At 38.0% G+C, this 17369-nt stretch overlaps 1 long non-coding RNA gene across 1 annotated transcript; it reads right to left on the bottom strand.

The window, feature by feature from the left end:
* Positions 1-775: 775 nt before the first annotated feature.
* LOC116784552 lies at positions 776-9964 on the bottom strand. Its single transcript, XR_004356129.1, has 3 exons — positions 9802-9964; positions 8068-8151; positions 776-875 (listed from the first exon to the last, which is right to left on the bottom strand). It is a non-coding gene; the product is annotated as an uncharacterized LOC116784552 (long non-coding RNA).
* Positions 9965-17369: the final 7405 nt, after the last annotated feature.

The raw sequence follows: 17369 nt of genomic DNA, 5'->3' as shown, positions 1-17369 counted from the left end.
AAGACTTGTGCTCCAGACCCTTCACTAGCTTTGCTGCCCTTCTCTGGACATGCTACAGCACCTCAATATCATTCCTGAAGTGAGGGGCCCAGAACTGGTTGCAGTACTCAAGGGATGTCCTCACCAGTGTTGAGTACAGAGGGAGAATCACTTCCCTGGTCCTTCTGGCTGTACTATTTCTGATACAGGCCAGGACGCCTTTGGTCTTCTTGGCCATCTGGGCATACCCAGTACATGCTTGTTGTCATTGCTTTAAACATTTGCAAAAAACCCATATAGACACAATGCAAGGTAATACATCTCTGAGTAACCCGGTCTAGTGAAAGATATCCCTGTCCATGGCATAGAAGATTAGAACTAAATGATCTTTGAGGTGTCTTCCACCCAAACCATTCTTATGATTCTATGATTTGATGATTAGTACAGTGTTTTACTGCACCTGACATATATATGGTTATATCCAGTGGGTTTAGTTCATCACAGTTTAAATAACCACTAGAGCACAGCATATCCTTCTATCTAGATACTGTCTACATAGATAATTGGAGACACTGTTGACATTAGAAGTCCCAAGATAATTTTTTGTTTGTTTGGGTTTTTTTGTTTTGTTGATGTTGTTGTTGTAATTTACCATTTTGTTCTTGTATGGATGGAAAAAATACATAAACTGTTTCTAAAGCAGAAAGAGAAAAAGAATTGCTGTAAACTCCGGTGCAGTTCATTCTTACTTGTGAAGCTGATCGGTGAAGTGTAGAGTTTTGCTGTTTAGCTCCTACCTGCAGAGGTAATATGCCCAGTAGTTCAAAGAAACCTGATGATGTCTGTTTTCTTGAGTTGACTTTGCCATTTGTTAGGACCAGTAAGCAGGTCAGGTGCTAGAGAATTATGAAAGACAAATCCTGTTATTGACACTTCACTCTTTGCTCTCCGTCCTTAGAAATCTCTTGGCATTTTGCAGTTCCTTTTAGTTGGTGGGGCATTTTTTCCCTAAGCATGCAATATGTGACATCCTTCCACATAGGATTTTTAAATTGTCTTTAAGTCACCACCTTGCTATACATATATAAATGCAAATATATATTTGTATTTAGACATACATATATCTCCTCATGCTTCTATGAAAACTGAATCTGCTGGAACATAACATCTCTCATTCTTCTGGGGATAGAAGGCCTACATAGTTGGGGTTTTTTTGACATGTGCCAGAATGCAAGTTTTTGTTATTTAAGAACATTATGAAAGTGCAGCTAATTGATAATTGACTGTTTCTTTCCATCTTAATTATTAAACTTCATGAAATTGTGAATAAGAGCATGGAGATTTGTTTCTCTCTAAGTAATACATGCTCTTTTGGTGTGCACAACACCAAAAATTACAGTAAAATATTTTCCTAATAATATCAAGAACTAGTCACAGGCATTCTGCCTTCAGGAAGCAATTAAGAAATTTTTCCAGAGGGGATATCTGCTAAAAATGCTTTGCAAAACAAGTTAATCAGAACGGGTAGGAATTAATTTTTTCACCTCACTTTCAAATGCCTAGGGACATTTTTCACCTAGTTTATTTATGAAGCACGAAGTGTACAATGGCTTTTCTACAAAAAGCTGATGTGAAAATTAAAAGATGGTGTGTCCATTTGAAGTGTATAAAGACATTTAAGAAACTACTTGCGTGTGAGGGAAGGAATGATGTTCCACAAAATTCTGTCCTGATATAAAACAAACAAACAAAAATATTTAAAAGTTTTTAATAAATACCTCAGCAGTAGAGAAGTGTTTGAAAATGTGTGCACGGGGAGGGAGAAGGTCAGAACCAGTGGGTCAACTTGCTATTGGTAAACTGCAGACAATAAAATGTCTGGCTGGTGTCACCAGGGAACAAGAGTATCAGCAGATCATGTGTAAAATAAGAGCTAAATAAAACTACAAAAGATGCTTTAACTGGTAGCCATTGGGACTGGAGTTTAGAAAATATTAGACTTCCATCAGACCATAGTATTTGCTGTTTAGTACATTCTCCTCTCCTCTCTTGTTATGAGGCATTGGTAGGTCCAGGCTTACCACTTCCTGGTCAACCCAGGCAGGCAGATTAATAATTATGACCTCTGGGCTGAAGTTTTCTATAGTAAAGCTGAAGCAGTTGCAGAAAGTCTTGGAAACTTGCCTCAGTTTCTGACCTTCAGAAGAGATTCATAGCACCTCAAACATTGCAGAGATACTGTTAAAAGTTGTTGGATGTACCCTCTGTAATAGTGGAGTTGTATGTATGCACTTAGTTTGGGAGGAGAATGGTAAACAGGGAAAGGATTTATTTATCTGATAAGCTGTGTACACTTTTAGATTTTCATGAAGAAAATTAATATTTTCTTATACCTGAATTGTTCGTATAAAAGGGGCTCCTCTCTTGTGGCAGCCGGTGGCAAGTTCACCATAAAGCAAGATCTTAGGGAGGCAGTGGTCCTTCATCCTTGAGATGTGCCCTGCCCAGCGCAGCTGTGTTCTCAGCAACATGGCCTCGATACTTGTGACTGCTGCTTGTTCTAGAACAGATGGCTGGTCACATAATCTGACCAGTGGATGTTTAGGATTGTACGGAGGCAGCGTTGATGGAAATGTTCTAGGAGTCGCAGGTGGTGGCGGTAGATGACCCATGATTCAGATCCATATAAGAGAGTATACTAGTATGGATACAAGCAACTCTTTGTTTTATTAAATACTGTGTTGAGTTTCCTTGAACTTTGAAATGTGATTCCAGGACAGAAACATATTACCTCACTCTATGGATTTTTCTCAAAAATATATGTAGGACAGTAAGGAAAGTCACTTCAAGGAATATCTCTCCACCTGATGGATGGTGAGAGTCCAGCCTGTTGATACTGAATGCACTGCAAAAGCATTCGGAAGCAGCAATGCCTGGAAAAATGCTTTTCTTTTGTGGCAAAGAACAAACTCTAAAGACAATGTTCAGCTAGCTTCGGTTCAAGGGTCTGATTTGCCATCTATGGGTTGCAAGAGGACCTCTCTGAGTAGTTTCAAAAGGCACTGGAGTGGGTCCTGGAAAAGTAGACTTGCAGGGAAGTGTAGGGACACTCTATGATTGTTACATCTGCCAGCAGTTGCTGGAAAATAAAATTAAATATACATACTCTGCTGACAGAGGCATAGCACAGTCAGTACTTTTCTTGAAATATCCATTTCAGGAAATCTGCAGAGTTTTCAGATAATGGTTTGATATCAAATAACATTGAATTCACCCTTTCAGCTATAGATCAGGTTGACTGCTCCTGGATAAGCATGAATAAACTTCCTGAGCAAAGGAGCTTTTTTGATTATTGTCCAGAGATCTCAAGGATAATAATTTCTTTTTTGACCTACAACTCTTCCATGTCTACAAACCTTGTGCAGTCAGGCTGATTTGAATGCTGAAAACCCATCAATCTAGATACATAAATGCCCACATGACTGAGAGTATTCGACCTGAATCTGTGTTTTAGGAAAATATCCAGACTATTTAATTGTTGGGTTTTGCTGTCTTCCCTCTCATTTCTAGTTGCAAATGCCATGTTCAGTGGTGCATTTTGAGATTTTATTTCACACTTACATTATGTCATCCTTATGTTAATATACATCTGCACCTGTGGTATAGGAAAAATAGTCATATATATAGTATAGATATTTGCCTCTAGTTAGACTTCCTAAAAATTAATTTGGTCCAATATGTTCTTCTTGATAGCTGGACACAGCAAAAGGGTTATTTATGATGTTGTTTGGTTGTTACTCAACAAACCATCCTTGCAGTTTGAACTTATTGACAGTCTCCTTTCTCACACCACCATTGCTGGAGACAGAAGAAGGTTTTGCCTCATATTTATTGCCAAGGGTCTAAACTGGACACCTCTAGATCTGTAAAACTGCACCTTGAGAAGAGACAGATTGTGGTTCTGCTAAGTGAGTTTCATGCCATAAAAAAATAGAAATTAATAAAGCAGAACATACTATGAATTTGATGATTTATTTTTTTGCTATATTTTTTCTTTTAATTTTTTCTAATTGGAGTAATTTTTCCTTTATTTTGACTGTTATCTTTATGTTTGTGGATTTATCAGATAGATAGATAGATAAATAGTTACATAAAGTGACTGCTAGGAATGGCAATTATATAGGCATTTACACTGGAGACTTCTCTCATGGACCTGCTGTTACACAAGCAGCTGTTCGGAGCAGATGGAAATTAAAAGCCAGAGGAATACACTGAAAATCACACCTTGAGAAAACTATGAAAAAGATGTAACTTGTCTGTTGGACTGTAAAATTGACCCGGGATGGCATGTGGCAGTCTATCCTCAGCTGCCTAATTCATTCAGTTTGATTGACAGATTGAGTAGATGTCCTTCATAAGTCCATAATATTATCAAAATTTTGGAGATGGCAAGTAGCATAGAATAAGGAAGAGCTCTGGCTACAGCAAAAGCTTCTGTGCTTCTCTTTGCTCCAAAGTGCTGAGATCATATGGCAGTATATCCACATATTTTTATCATTTAAAGAGTGGTTGTATGTGGTTACACTTGCTTTGGGAGGTATACAGATATCATTATATATCCTAAAAGTCAAAGAGATAACTTTCAGTTAGTGCTTTTTTGACATTGTGTCTGATGTGGTTACTGTTGTCCTTCAGTCCTGTGTATAAATAGAAAGTCAGTCTGATGCTTTTACAGAGAGTGTGCTGTCACTGTACTAAATCATTGAAAACGTTGGAGAATTCACAAAGTACTGCAAGTCCCATTTGTATGGTGCATGGAGCTTATATTATACAAATGAAGCTGTAGTTTTCAAATACGCTTATTACTAAGTTTATCCAGATGTTTCCAGTGTAAAAAAAAACCAGTTAACTAATCTTTTCCTTTGAGGAACGCTCCAAGATGCTCCAAAAGTAATTTGTAGCTGGGAAAGAAACTGGTACTCATAGAAACTGGAGCAGAGTCATAGAATGGTTTGACTTGGAAAGGGACCTTGAAGATCATCTAGTTCCAACCCTCCCGCACAGACACCTTCAACTCTACCAGAACCTCATCCAACCTGGCCATGAATACCTCCAGGGATGGGGAATTCAAAACTTTCCTGGGCAACCTGTTCCAGTGCTTCACTACCCTCACAGTAAAGAATCTTCTCCTAATACGTGATCTAAACCTACTCTCTTTCAATTTGAACACATTCCCCCTTATTCTGTCGTTATATGCTCTTGTAAATAGTCTTGCTTTTCCTGTTCCTTTCCTGTTCCTTTTCCATACTGTGAATGATTTAGCTATTTTATATTTTCTTTTTCCTTTCAGTTTCCTTTATTTCAGATTTCAGATACCAGAGAAAGGATGTCACCAATGATATGACATCATCACCCTCCTTAAATCTGTGTGAACAAGGATTATTCAGAATTAATTGGAGAGAATTTATAAGTGAATTTGTATGTATATGTATGGCCAGTCTTCGCGAACGAAGATTTGGGAAGGGTCTTTGCCCTTCGAGCCTGCGCAGTGGATTTTTTTAGGTGAGACACAGTGTGCGCTGAGCTGAGCCCACCCTTTAATCCTAAGGTTCATCTACCGGGGCCGAGCAAGCTTGGACGGTGGCAGTGAGGTCCTCAGGACGTAGGTTTGTTTAGAGTGACCTTCTCTTAGATGGATGGCCTTACAGGGCTGACGAGCTCCATCTACCCGGGGGACTCCTCTGACCGGGACCCGAACCCGGGCCGCGGCGGTGAAAGTGCCGCATCCTAACCACTAGACCACCAGAGGGCCCCCATAAGTGAATTTAATTTTAAGACTTTTCTACTATATGATGTTGCATTTCCAGATCTAAGGTCAGGTTGTTCATTCTCCTCTGGTGATGTCTCTGCCTCTAATATTTATTCTCTACTACCCATGTTTCTTGACTACTGGATAAAAATTTTCTAGTCACATTTTTGAGATTAATAGCTCCATTTTTCTTTTTATACTAGAGATTGTTGTGTTTGTTTAGGTTTATAATGTGACAAGTGCCCATCTAAATGGGCAAGGCGCTTCTAGTGAATACTTAAATAAAAAAGAAACTTCAATATAAATATAAGAAACTTCAATATAAAAAAGAAACTTCAAATCCACATCACTTCAGGTCTGTTTGCTTCAAAAAGCATTTTGAGTTTAACTCACATAATGTCTCCCATAAGGCTGAGAAAGAAGCGGATAACTCAGAGCATGTCAATGAGATATCTAAAGCTTTAACCCAGACTTCACCTCCTTAAATATTACCTATGTCATTGTTACTCAGTGGTTACCTTTTGCTAATGGGTTAAGTTAACTTTGTAAATCAGATTTTGGTATCTATACACATCTGTTCAAAGCACTTATTTTTCTTCAATCTTGACAGTGATGCTCATGCTGTGTCAGAGAGGTTGGAGTGAACACGTGAAAGCATGCTCGAGATGTTTTAGTTCAGTAATTGTGCATATCAAGAGCACTGAAGACACACATGACAGCTACTTTTGTGATGAAGACCATACAGAGATGTGGGGTACACCTGCAAGGACTTACGTACAGAGAAACCTGTGCCATGGCAACTGGTCTAGGAGTTGGTATTAACCAAAATTCCATGATCTGAAATCATATGCCTAATTTCAGTCTGAACAGAGCTGTGACATTAGTGTTATTAGTATTACCAATGACAATGTAATGGGGAAAGGAATTCCTTTTTTATTCTTAAACCAAAATAATCTTTGCTCACATACTGTCAGAGCTGCATAAGTGTCTCTATAGGAGCATTCCCAATGCTCAAAGTGTTGCAGGTAGCAGATGAATACTAGTGAGATGTTCAAGTTTTCTGGAAATTATTTGTTCTTCATTTATGATATGTTCAAATACAAACTAAAGTCTTCCAGATAAGTAGAAATATTGAAATATTTAAGGCAAAAAGAATTATGTTCAGGTTTGACTTTTTTTTTTTTTTTTTTTTTTTTGTGTAGAAATGTTATTAATGAGAAATATGAGCCTTTGTCATAAAGGGCCATGAAAAAATCCTTCAGGAAACAGTCATTAAGTTCTACAGTTTTCAAAGGAAGGCACTGTGGACTTGAAAAGTGGAAGCTTAACTTGATGTATGACTAATTTCTGCTCTGAAAACTTTTTATTAGTCTGCCACTTGCGCTGCCAGACAATTGCTTTTTTACTCCACTGATGGTAATCATGGCTAGTGAAAGATTAAAAGGTGTCTAATCTTCACACTCTACTCAGTTGCAATCAACAGAAAAAGTCCTGAAAGGTGATGCACGGTTCATGAGTTGAATAGAGAATGGTGTGCACTTTTCAGTGCTAATGGTGGTAAGCAGAGGAAAAAGGCACTCCACTTTGAGTGATATTAAACTGTGAGCTGTTTTTGGGGTGCTGCTCTCTGTGACTGGTAGTGACACTGCTGAGGGTCCCCAAGCAGGAGGTGTGTTTGCTTTCAGGCAGCTGCAAATCTGCCAGAGACTGTGGAGGGGCAGCCAGGACCACAGTGAGGGCAGAGGCAGCTGCAGCAGTGACACAGAGGTGGTTTCAATCTGACCTGATTTGAGATCAGGTCACTGATTTTAAATATGACTCAGGGTTAGAAACCACACTGGAGTCAGGGCACCCTTTTTGTTTGACTGAATGTGATGTTGACCTGCCACCGTGCTCCTGAGCCCTGTACTGAGGTGCTCTGCCTGCATAGCTGGTTGATCTCCCTGTGTTAGTCCTTGCGTCCTGTTAGTCCTGCACTTCTGTGGTGACCATGGTGCACTGACAGCTCTCCTACCTCGCTACCCAGCTCTGACTGTGTCCTTTGCCAGGGCTACCTCAGCAGTGGACATTGCTGAAAGGGATGATGGAGCAGGAGATGGCTTCGCTACTACTGCAGTCAAAGCTCTTGACTAGTTCTCCAGGAGCTAAAAAAAAGTAAATGTTTCCATCTGATTTACTACCATCCAATGGTAGTAAAACATTTTCTTGCAACCCCTGGCTCTATAAACTTCTATCAACCCTGAAGCCGTGTAGACCTTGCAATGTGTTTGTTCACTTACCAGCAGCAGTTGATATAGGTGTTTGCTTCCAGCATGAAAGCAAAAGTTGTTGATGATCTTTCTGTGACATTCTCATATTAATCCCTGCAGGAGACATGGTGAAGGTTAGATTTAAAACAGTAATATAATTTAGAGTATATTTCCAGGGCAGAAGTAGTGCCAGCGCTGTCGAGCAAATGGTGGGGCATACACAGCAGAATACCTTCTGTACAGGGTAGCTAAAAGCAGAAGGCTAACATTAAATTATCAAGTGCCCATTGCCCCTTAAACTTGCCTTGTTAGACAGAGTTTCTACTATTTCACTGTATTTTATGAGAGTGTTTTATCTTGAATTCTTTGTTGTGCAGAGTGCCTTTTGAAGTAAAAGAGTTCAGGCACTCTCTGTCTACACTGTGAGAAACAGTATTTACTGATGTGCATGACCTTGTCAGAATTTATGGTGTTGGTGTAGGCAGCTGGGCTGTAACCATAATTCTCTTCAGAGAAGGCAGAGGAGTTCAAGTGCTTGGTGTGACAGACAGGACCATGGTGACTTTTTATTCAGGAATAAGAAGTGGAAACAGTCTCTCCTTTACTCATTGCAAACACTTTTGGTTTAGGTTAAAGATGATGTAATTCGGGGCTGCATATTGTCAGTGTTTTATTCCCTGAATTACTTCTATACTTTAGTGACTGTATCTCAACCCCTTGCAAACAGGTACTTCTTGTTCTCAGACAGCTGCCACTGCTAAAGAGAGTAACAAAGGTTTTCTCCTGAGAATTAGAGATTGCTGGAAGCCTTACAACATTTTCTTTTTCTATGAAATATGTTGGTTTGTCAGAAAGCAATAAGTTCTGTAGCAATATTCTTTTTTGTACCTGTGAGTTTCTTTCTGGGTTCCCAGTTGATCTGAGAACACATGGGAAGAGCTGTTCTTGAAGTCATTTTCTATTTAAGTGGTATAGAGTTTCAAAGTCCTAAAAGCTCTCTTCTGCCCTCTATTTTGCTGTAAAGGACTCTTAGATCTTTAAAATACGGGGTAGCCAAGTAATTAGTTTAAGCCCTATAAAAAAATTAAAGAAGTCCTAATTCTTCAAAATTATAATTAAGTTTCTCAGTTGTATTCCCACAGGACCTATCATTTGGACCAAAAACTAGATTTAGTAGCCAAAATAGAACTCTATGTGGGATGAACATGCTGAGTTTTGACCAGTTTTACTGAGTTAACTGTTTTCTATACTCTCTCGAAGAACACATCTCTATAGAGTCGTCCTCTCAGGACTGAGATTTTGAGACTGAGTTAAGACCTCGGTTCACCATTACCCTGCTTTTGAAGCAGTACGGAAGGTATGTAACCTGTTCCCTCCCTGGACCATCAGCTTTATAGCAATTCATTTGCCCAGATGCTGTGGTGAACTGGAATGTTTCTGACAGTGCTGGTGAATAAAAGGAAACACCTAGTGGAGTGTGGGCAGATCCAAAATTCTCTATGATAGTATCACGTTATATTCACTCTCCATGCAGCCCAATTCCAGTCTTAAACACGTTAGTTATCCCATTCCAGCACAGCAGTTAAGCATATGCTTAAGTCAAATTGTTGTCAGTCTGATTTAAGTAGTACTTAAACCAAGCACATTCTTTAATGCTTATATGGCTGTGGAGGTATTGAAACATGTGTTTAATGTTCACTGCATACTGGTATGTTTTGCTGGATAGGAACTCTAAAAATAGAAAGCTATTTTAATTCACTGTACCAGCGCTTATTTCTGCAGGCTGTTAGAATGGGATGAGGTTAGTTCAGACTGAGTTCAATAGGATTGCTCTCATCTACCATCCTTTTCAAGTTCAGAAACATTTAAAGGAAGGAATTTCCATTGCTGTGGTGAATTTTGGAAGATGTGGTAAATCACAGTCGCTGTAGCTAAAAGAATAGAAAAAACCACAGTTAATTTCAAAACAGTATGATTTTTAGGACAATTTTCTCTTGGATAGTCAGCAAGGTCCAAAGAACCTCATAAAAAGGGATAGCTCAGGAAATTCACTTGTACCTTCAGCTGTAAGTGAAGACTATAGTTTTCATCAAGAAGGTATGAAATAACAAATTTAAATTCTGTTTTGACTGGAAAAGTTCAATGATACCTGAATTACTCATTTTCATATATGTTTTCATAACAGAGAATCATAGAATGGCCTGGGTTGGAAGGAACCTTAAAGATCATCTAGTTCTAACCCCACTGCTGTGGGCAGTGGCACCTTTCACTAGACCAGGTTCCTCAGAGCTCCATCCAAATTGGCCTTGAACGCTTCCAGGGATGGGGCCTCCACGGCTTTTCTGGGCAACTTGTTCCCATGCTTCACCACCCTCAGAGCAAATAATTTCTTCCTAACATCTAATCTAAACCTGCTCTTTCACAGTTGTGTATACACACAAAAAATTGCTTACGAAGCTGTACTACTCACTTTGGACCCTATGAAAATAATTTCCCCAAGTTTACTCAAGTGTGGTTACCCAAAAAGTTACATTTTGAATACTTTCTTTTTTTTCCCTAAGGCTTTATCTCAGGATTATAGTTAAGTTTAGTAAATACGATAAACAAAAATAATTCCCAAACCTCGACTTTATAACAATATATTTCTTGTAAAGTCTAAAAATATAAAAGACTATTGAATAATTTCAGCTTCAGAGCAGAAGTTGGAGTGTGCCAGATTTAGATTAACTTAGTGGAAGCAGTTGGCATACTGAGTGGTGGTAAACATCACGTCCAGAGGAAAAAAGGTCTGGGCTAAGAGAAATGTGATGCATTTCAGCCAAGAGAAGTGTAAAGCGAGAACATTGCCATTTACCAGTGCTGCTTGGTAACCAGTTGAAAAGCATTCTTGTGCAAAGGACCTGGATGGGCAATGGGTGCCAAATTAAAAATTAAGCAGCAGGGAGACTTTCCATGACTAAAATATGTCTCATGTCATTTATCATCTGGAAAAAAACCCCAACTATGTAGCATTATCATTTAGAACTATATGGAGTATTAATTAGGATTTAATAGAACAGGTGGATATATCACAAAAACTAATAAAGAGTTATAATACAACAAAGTTATTTGGTTTCTATATGCACTATATATAATATCAGGTCTGATGCAACTCAACATTTTGATCAATGATCTAGAAGAAATACGAAATCAAACCAAATTTGCAAGATGACACTAACGTGACTACAGTGGCAAATGAACAGTGCGGATGGGTCATAGAGTCCTCCTGATTGATTGCTAGTTCAGGTCCTTTTGAATATTAGACTTCTTTCTGCAGTTTAAAGTAAATGTATATACCTACAAACAAGATATCCATTCCACAACTTGAAAAAATTGGTGTTTGTCTCAGTATCAGGGACTTTGAAAAGAAGAATATCTTAATACTAGGTAAAGCATGAACCCTGAATGTGTTATTAGGGAACCACAGATAAGACATAAATTATTATGCAACAATGAAAGCAGGAATACAAGGTGGTTTCATTCAGTATGAGACATTGTGAAGTCATTAGTAAATTTTTTTATAAAATGTAGGGGTCCAAAGTTTTCAAAGGGAAAGTAAATACTATAATAAAATTGTGGCATTTATTAAAGAGTTGGAGAATACTTCAACGAGATACTCGAAGCTCTTCATTGCTTGATTACAGTTGTTAATTACCAAAGTGCAGACAAATATGAATGCAATAAAAAGGTGCTGGTTTTAAGCAGTGTCTCCATGCAGAGTTGCCCTGTTGATGTGAAAATTTTTATTGTTTTGGGAAGGTAATGGAAAATTGGCTAGGAGGATTGTAAACATGGTCAAGTGACATGCAACTGGGATGTAGGAAACCCCATATATCATTCTAATTGTTCTTTAGCCTAGTATGCTGGACAAGTAGAGCATCTATATTTAGATAATATACGCCTGTAATAGACGTAGAGACACCCTATAAAATATGCTTAAGATTCCTGGAAAGATCAAAGCATTGTGGTAAACTGTGCTTGAATGAATCCCTGATATACTGGCAAAACCAGCAGGTTTAATGATTCTCTAGCATGGACTGAGCTCTGTGGTGCCAGCATTACTGTCTGCATTCCTCTGCCCATGTGGGGACCCCTCAGTTGGCGAGGTAATGAAAATAAAATTACTCTTCATCTGTGGTTTTGTGGCTGTTCCTGTGTCCTGCCTGTGCCAACTCACACAATTGCCTCTCCAAAACATATTTTTTCTATGCCGTGAATTTAATAGAGAAAGTGCTTTACAATGTTCAGCTCTGCTAGATTCTTCTCTCTAGCCATTTTCTCATCAGGAAAGAGTTCTTTAATCTAGGGGATAAAAAAATAGAAATGATGTCTAGAAGCTGGAGTCAGACAAATTCAAAAGGTTGGGAAAAAACCATTTTTAACAACTAGATGGACTAGATCAATTGTACAAGAAAAAAAGAAAAGTCAAAAGACATCAGACTCCCATTTCTCATTTCTCCAGTTCAAAACTGGATGAATGTCAGAAACTGTGCTTTAGTCAAAGGCATCTAGTTCTTTATTAAGCACCAATAACTGAGCTACTGAAGGGTGACTTGGTGAAAATAAATTATTTATGACACCCAGAGGTTCAGAATGAATTATTTTATAGTCATAGTATTTTATTTATAATATTGTTATTATTTTATATTCGTAGTCAGCATTGAACACTGTGAATCTATTATTTCAGCTACCATTTTCTGCCTTCTACTATCTCACCACATCTCTGCAACTGAGTTAACTTTTCATATTCTGCTCATCAGTCACCAACGTAATGTTCCTCAAGTACTCTTATAAATAGTAGAGACTTCCTAACCATGTTTTTCATAACAGATTCCTAAATTCCACAGAACAAAAAGCATCAACATTCGTGTACAGTGACAATAATCTAAAAACTAACCATACAAAATCCTCTTCTTATTAAAAACCTGAAAAAAAATTCTCCATAATTATCGTATTCTTGCAGTAACAGAGTGAACAATGAAGAAGTATGTGTAGTCTCAATAAAAAATCCATACTGTGCTGTAGTATTTAATGTTCTTGTTGTAATCACCTTTACCAGCTTTTACATTTCCAGTTGCAGCCCCCAACATTTTTATATTGTCATTTTTTCCACACATACATGTGCTCATATTTCCTCCAGGGTTTGATGGCCCTGGGCAAGTCCACGCTGCCTTCAGTGCCAAAATGGCTCTAACTTAGGTTAGAGAGAATCCTTGCCAAGACTTTGTGAGCTCACACTTGTTAATCCTTTAACTTTTTAAAGGAATGAAATAGCTCACAACTGTCCTACCCTCACAACAATATGTCTAACCAATTCTCTGATACCGGATGACAAATTTTTAGATAAAATGTACTTATCATATCAATGTAATAATTAAAATTTCCATTGACCTGTAAGAAACAATTACAAAATAAATCCATAAAAACAATATTTGCAAGAAAGGTTTTTACATTTTAGGTTCAAAGACAAATAACAAATGGAAATTCCAAGAGATTAATCTCAAACCTGTGTGTGGTATCTGGGCATTTATACTGGAATCATACCCAACAGAGTCTGAGACTTGAATGTCAGTGACACTGTGACTTAATATATAAGGAAATGTCTTCACTGCTTTCTTTTGTAATGTAAAGTATCACAGAAATCTCTCAAAGGTAAATCTCCCTGATTTTAGCCTGTGCTATGGACTTTAAAAATGGAAAGCATTTTGTCTATTTTTGTTCAGAAACATTGAAAACTCATTAGGACTTGGATCATAAAACTATCCTAATTAAGTGGTGAAAACCCTTTTATTAAGTTGTTGTTTAAGGCTTTGTAAAATATGTACTAGTGGTAGCAATGCGTTTTTCAGTATTAACAATTTGAAATCTCATCCTTGGAGATACTCTCGATTTGCATTGTTTCATAGCTGAACCTGCAATTCTTCCATGGGTAAAATTAAGTCCTGGATAGTGCTTAGGCAAGCGTGACAAATCACTTAGTTTATCGTGACTAAGGTACAATATCACTTTGTTAATTAAATATGCATGTTACAAGAATTATTTTCTTTTACACTGTTGCTTCTATAATGATCTCTCTAAGTCATCAGTGTTCTTTATATGTTCTTTTCCATACAGTTGGAGTTCTTCATTCTCCTTTCAGTTTATTTTTCCTGAGCTGTGAATTTCTGTGTAGAAAAGCACAGATATCAATGGATATATGTGATCATATTCTTGCAGTCACAGCAAAAGATTAGATATTATTTTTCTAGTGACCATATGGGAAGATGAAAACTTTAGTTCTGGAGTAAAATACTTCCATTATAAAAAAAATGTGTTTGAGTAAATGCCTAACACATAGTCTAGCAATGTGAAATAGAATGTGACAAGTAATTTGGCTCGCTTTATTTATTCCGACTGGGGCCTAAGAGTGCTTCTTGGTTTGAAAGGTTTCATTACACCAATGTGAGAGCTATACAGCTTCTTCTGTGGCAGTAAACTGCTTTCTTTTGCACCTTCAGAAATAAAGTTATAGAATCCTAGAATGGTTTGGGTTGAAAGGGACATTAAAGGTCATCTAGTTCCAACCCCTCTGCCATGGGCAGGGACATCTTCCACTGGACTAGGTTGCTCAAAGCCCCACCCAACCTGGCCTTGAACACTTCTAGGGATGGGGAGTCCACCCAGTCGTCTAGATTACCTGTTCCAGTGTCCCACCACACTAATGTTCCACCACATTAGGAAAGAATTTCTTCCTAATATGTAATCTAAACCTACTCTCTTTCAGTTTGAAGAGATTCTCCCTTGCCCTGTTACTACATGCCCTTGTCAGAAGTCCCTCTCCAGCTCTCTTGTAGACTCCCTTTTGGTATTGAAAGGCTACTGTAAGGTTTCTCCAGAGCCTTCTCTTCTCCAGGCTGAATAACCCCAACTCTGGACTTACTCCAACAGTTCTACATTCTTCTTATGTTGGGGGTCCTAGAGGTGGGCACAGTATCCCAGGTGTGGTGTCATGAGGGTGGGGTAGAGGGGAGAATAACCTCCCTTGACCTTATGGCCATGTTTCTTTTGATGCAGCCCTGGACATGGTTGGCTTTCTGGGCTGCAAGTGCACATTGTTGGTCAATGTTGAGCTTCTCATTAACCAACACCTTCAAGTCCTTCTCCTCAGGGCTGCTCGCAATCCATTTTCTTCTCAGCCTGCTCTTGTGCAGCTACATCTCCTAATCAGCAACATGCCCAACCTAAATTTTATACCTGCCTGAAACACTCACATGTCACTAAAAATGAGCACTAACAGGCTTTTAACCCAGAGTCACACTTCTGGAGTCTTCAGTTTTGCACAGGCTGGATTTCCTTCAACATTTGCTGCTAGCAGATCTACCTATTTGTTTCATAAACTTATATAAGGTCTACTATGATTAATATATGGTCACACACTGCTTTGAAATTGATTTTGAGTCTGGGCCTATAATTGCTCATTTGCTGTGTTTGCCTATTTAATAAAGAAATAAGTGTGGAAAGCAATCATGCTTTTTATTTTTCTATCTTGAAAACTGTTCTTTTGCTCACTGGGAAGTTTCTTCCTCACACTCCTGCAGCTGTGAAGCTTTAAAACTACTTAATGTCCAGTAGATTAGAATGTTTGCACATCTCAACATCTCCTGCAGCTAGGAAATTGGGTTTTTCCATTAAAATGTAATTTAATTTTTTTTTCTGTATAAACTGCCACTCCGCAAGTGGTTGTTTTCCCAGTGAGACACGACAGAAAGACTGTCATCTTGAACAACACTGTTTGAATTTGGAATTTAAAGTGTTTTTCTAATAAGGGACACCAACTACATAACATCCTTTAGCTTTCTGCAGTTTTCAGATTGAGGTCTGATCTCTGTATACTTCTGAGGCCTTGTACATATGTTTTGTTTTAAGCAGTTGAAACTACTCAGAGTGCATCGAGTTAAATAAATACACAGTTCTTTTCAGGATACAATCCTTGACAGGACTCCTGACATAACCTTGAAGCTTGAGTGCTCTCCACCCTGCAGAACACCAGTGGGATTTGCACACTTTCTAAGCATTCCACACAGACTTTTCCTATTGATGCTTACTCCTTGGCTTTCTTTGATGAAGTATGCTGTTGAGTTCAGACAGGGAGAGAGATTTCAAGGTTGATACAGCTGGGAAGTCTTGAGACCACTTGCCATCAGCTACACTGGTAGTGATAGCTTTGAAATGGCAATAAAAGTTTTTAGGAGTGCCACAGAGCCACTGACTCAGGATCCCAGTCCACGGGCTTCTCACACTTTCAAAATTATTTTTTAATAAACCCCCACACATTTATTTGTAAACACACAGGGAGACACACAGAACTATTAGGAATTCTATTAGGGGGAAAAGCAAAATCATCCAGAAAATCTTGAAATAATTTTTTTAGCTATGCCTCTGTACAAACTTTGCCAAGAAAACTGTGAATCTCGAGTCTCAATGTTTTTATTTGGAAATGGTTAAAATTTTGATAAAGCAAGTATCTCTACCTGCCTTGGTGACAGGTCCACATCACTTAAAAATAGTTCAAAAGAAAAAATGCTGTCAGCAAGGAATCTTTCTCCATTTTTTAATCTTTTAACTTTAAAATGGTGTTGTGCTATAGATCTAAAGATCCCATCCCTGAAGATGACTCATATATGAGTAAATATAACCTTACAAGACACAGTTCTGAGATTTTTAATTTAAAAAGAAAAAGGAGAAAATTACTTGCAAAAGTAGGTGCTAGTCTAATTAAATCATATTCTTAAAAAATAGGGTACGCCAGCATTATGACTATAACCTATGCAAATCTTATTCATTCCCTTAACATTAATTATAGAATCCTGTGGGTTTTGGTTGGGTTTTTTTCCCTCTCCACAGGAAAGAGCCATATCTGCATAGGACAAATAAGTTTCAGGGACACTTCTGGCTAGTTCAACAAGTATCTATTAAGAAGAAAAACACATCTTATCTCACCCTGCAGAAGTGTTTTGAAGATTGATTTTTTTCAATATGTAGAAAGAATTAAAATGTTATAACAACATTACCTGAGGAAAAACATTAAAGAAATTAATTGTGTTGTCTTTGGCTTGTGATTTGAATGATATGTACAAAGACGTATAAAGCTTCTCATTGAATAATGTTGCTAAGCAGAAATACTGAATCTCTGTTAACAAAATGAATGTTGCATCACATGTTCAATGATCAATGATAGAGAAATTTAATGATAGAGAAATATAAGGAAGTGGAAGCAATCCTGGTCAGGCAGCCCTAATTTTGGCATTTCCTAG

Source organism: Chiroxiphia lanceolata, chromosome 3, assembly GCF_009829145.1.
Source record: "Chiroxiphia lanceolata isolate bChiLan1 chromosome 3, bChiLan1.pri, whole genome shotgun sequence".
In the NCBI taxonomy this organism is placed as follows: domain Eukaryota; kingdom Metazoa; phylum Chordata; class Aves; order Passeriformes; family Pipridae; genus Chiroxiphia; species Chiroxiphia lanceolata.
Note: the sequence above shows the minus strand (reverse complement) of the source record. Positions and strands in the feature narration are given on the sequence as shown.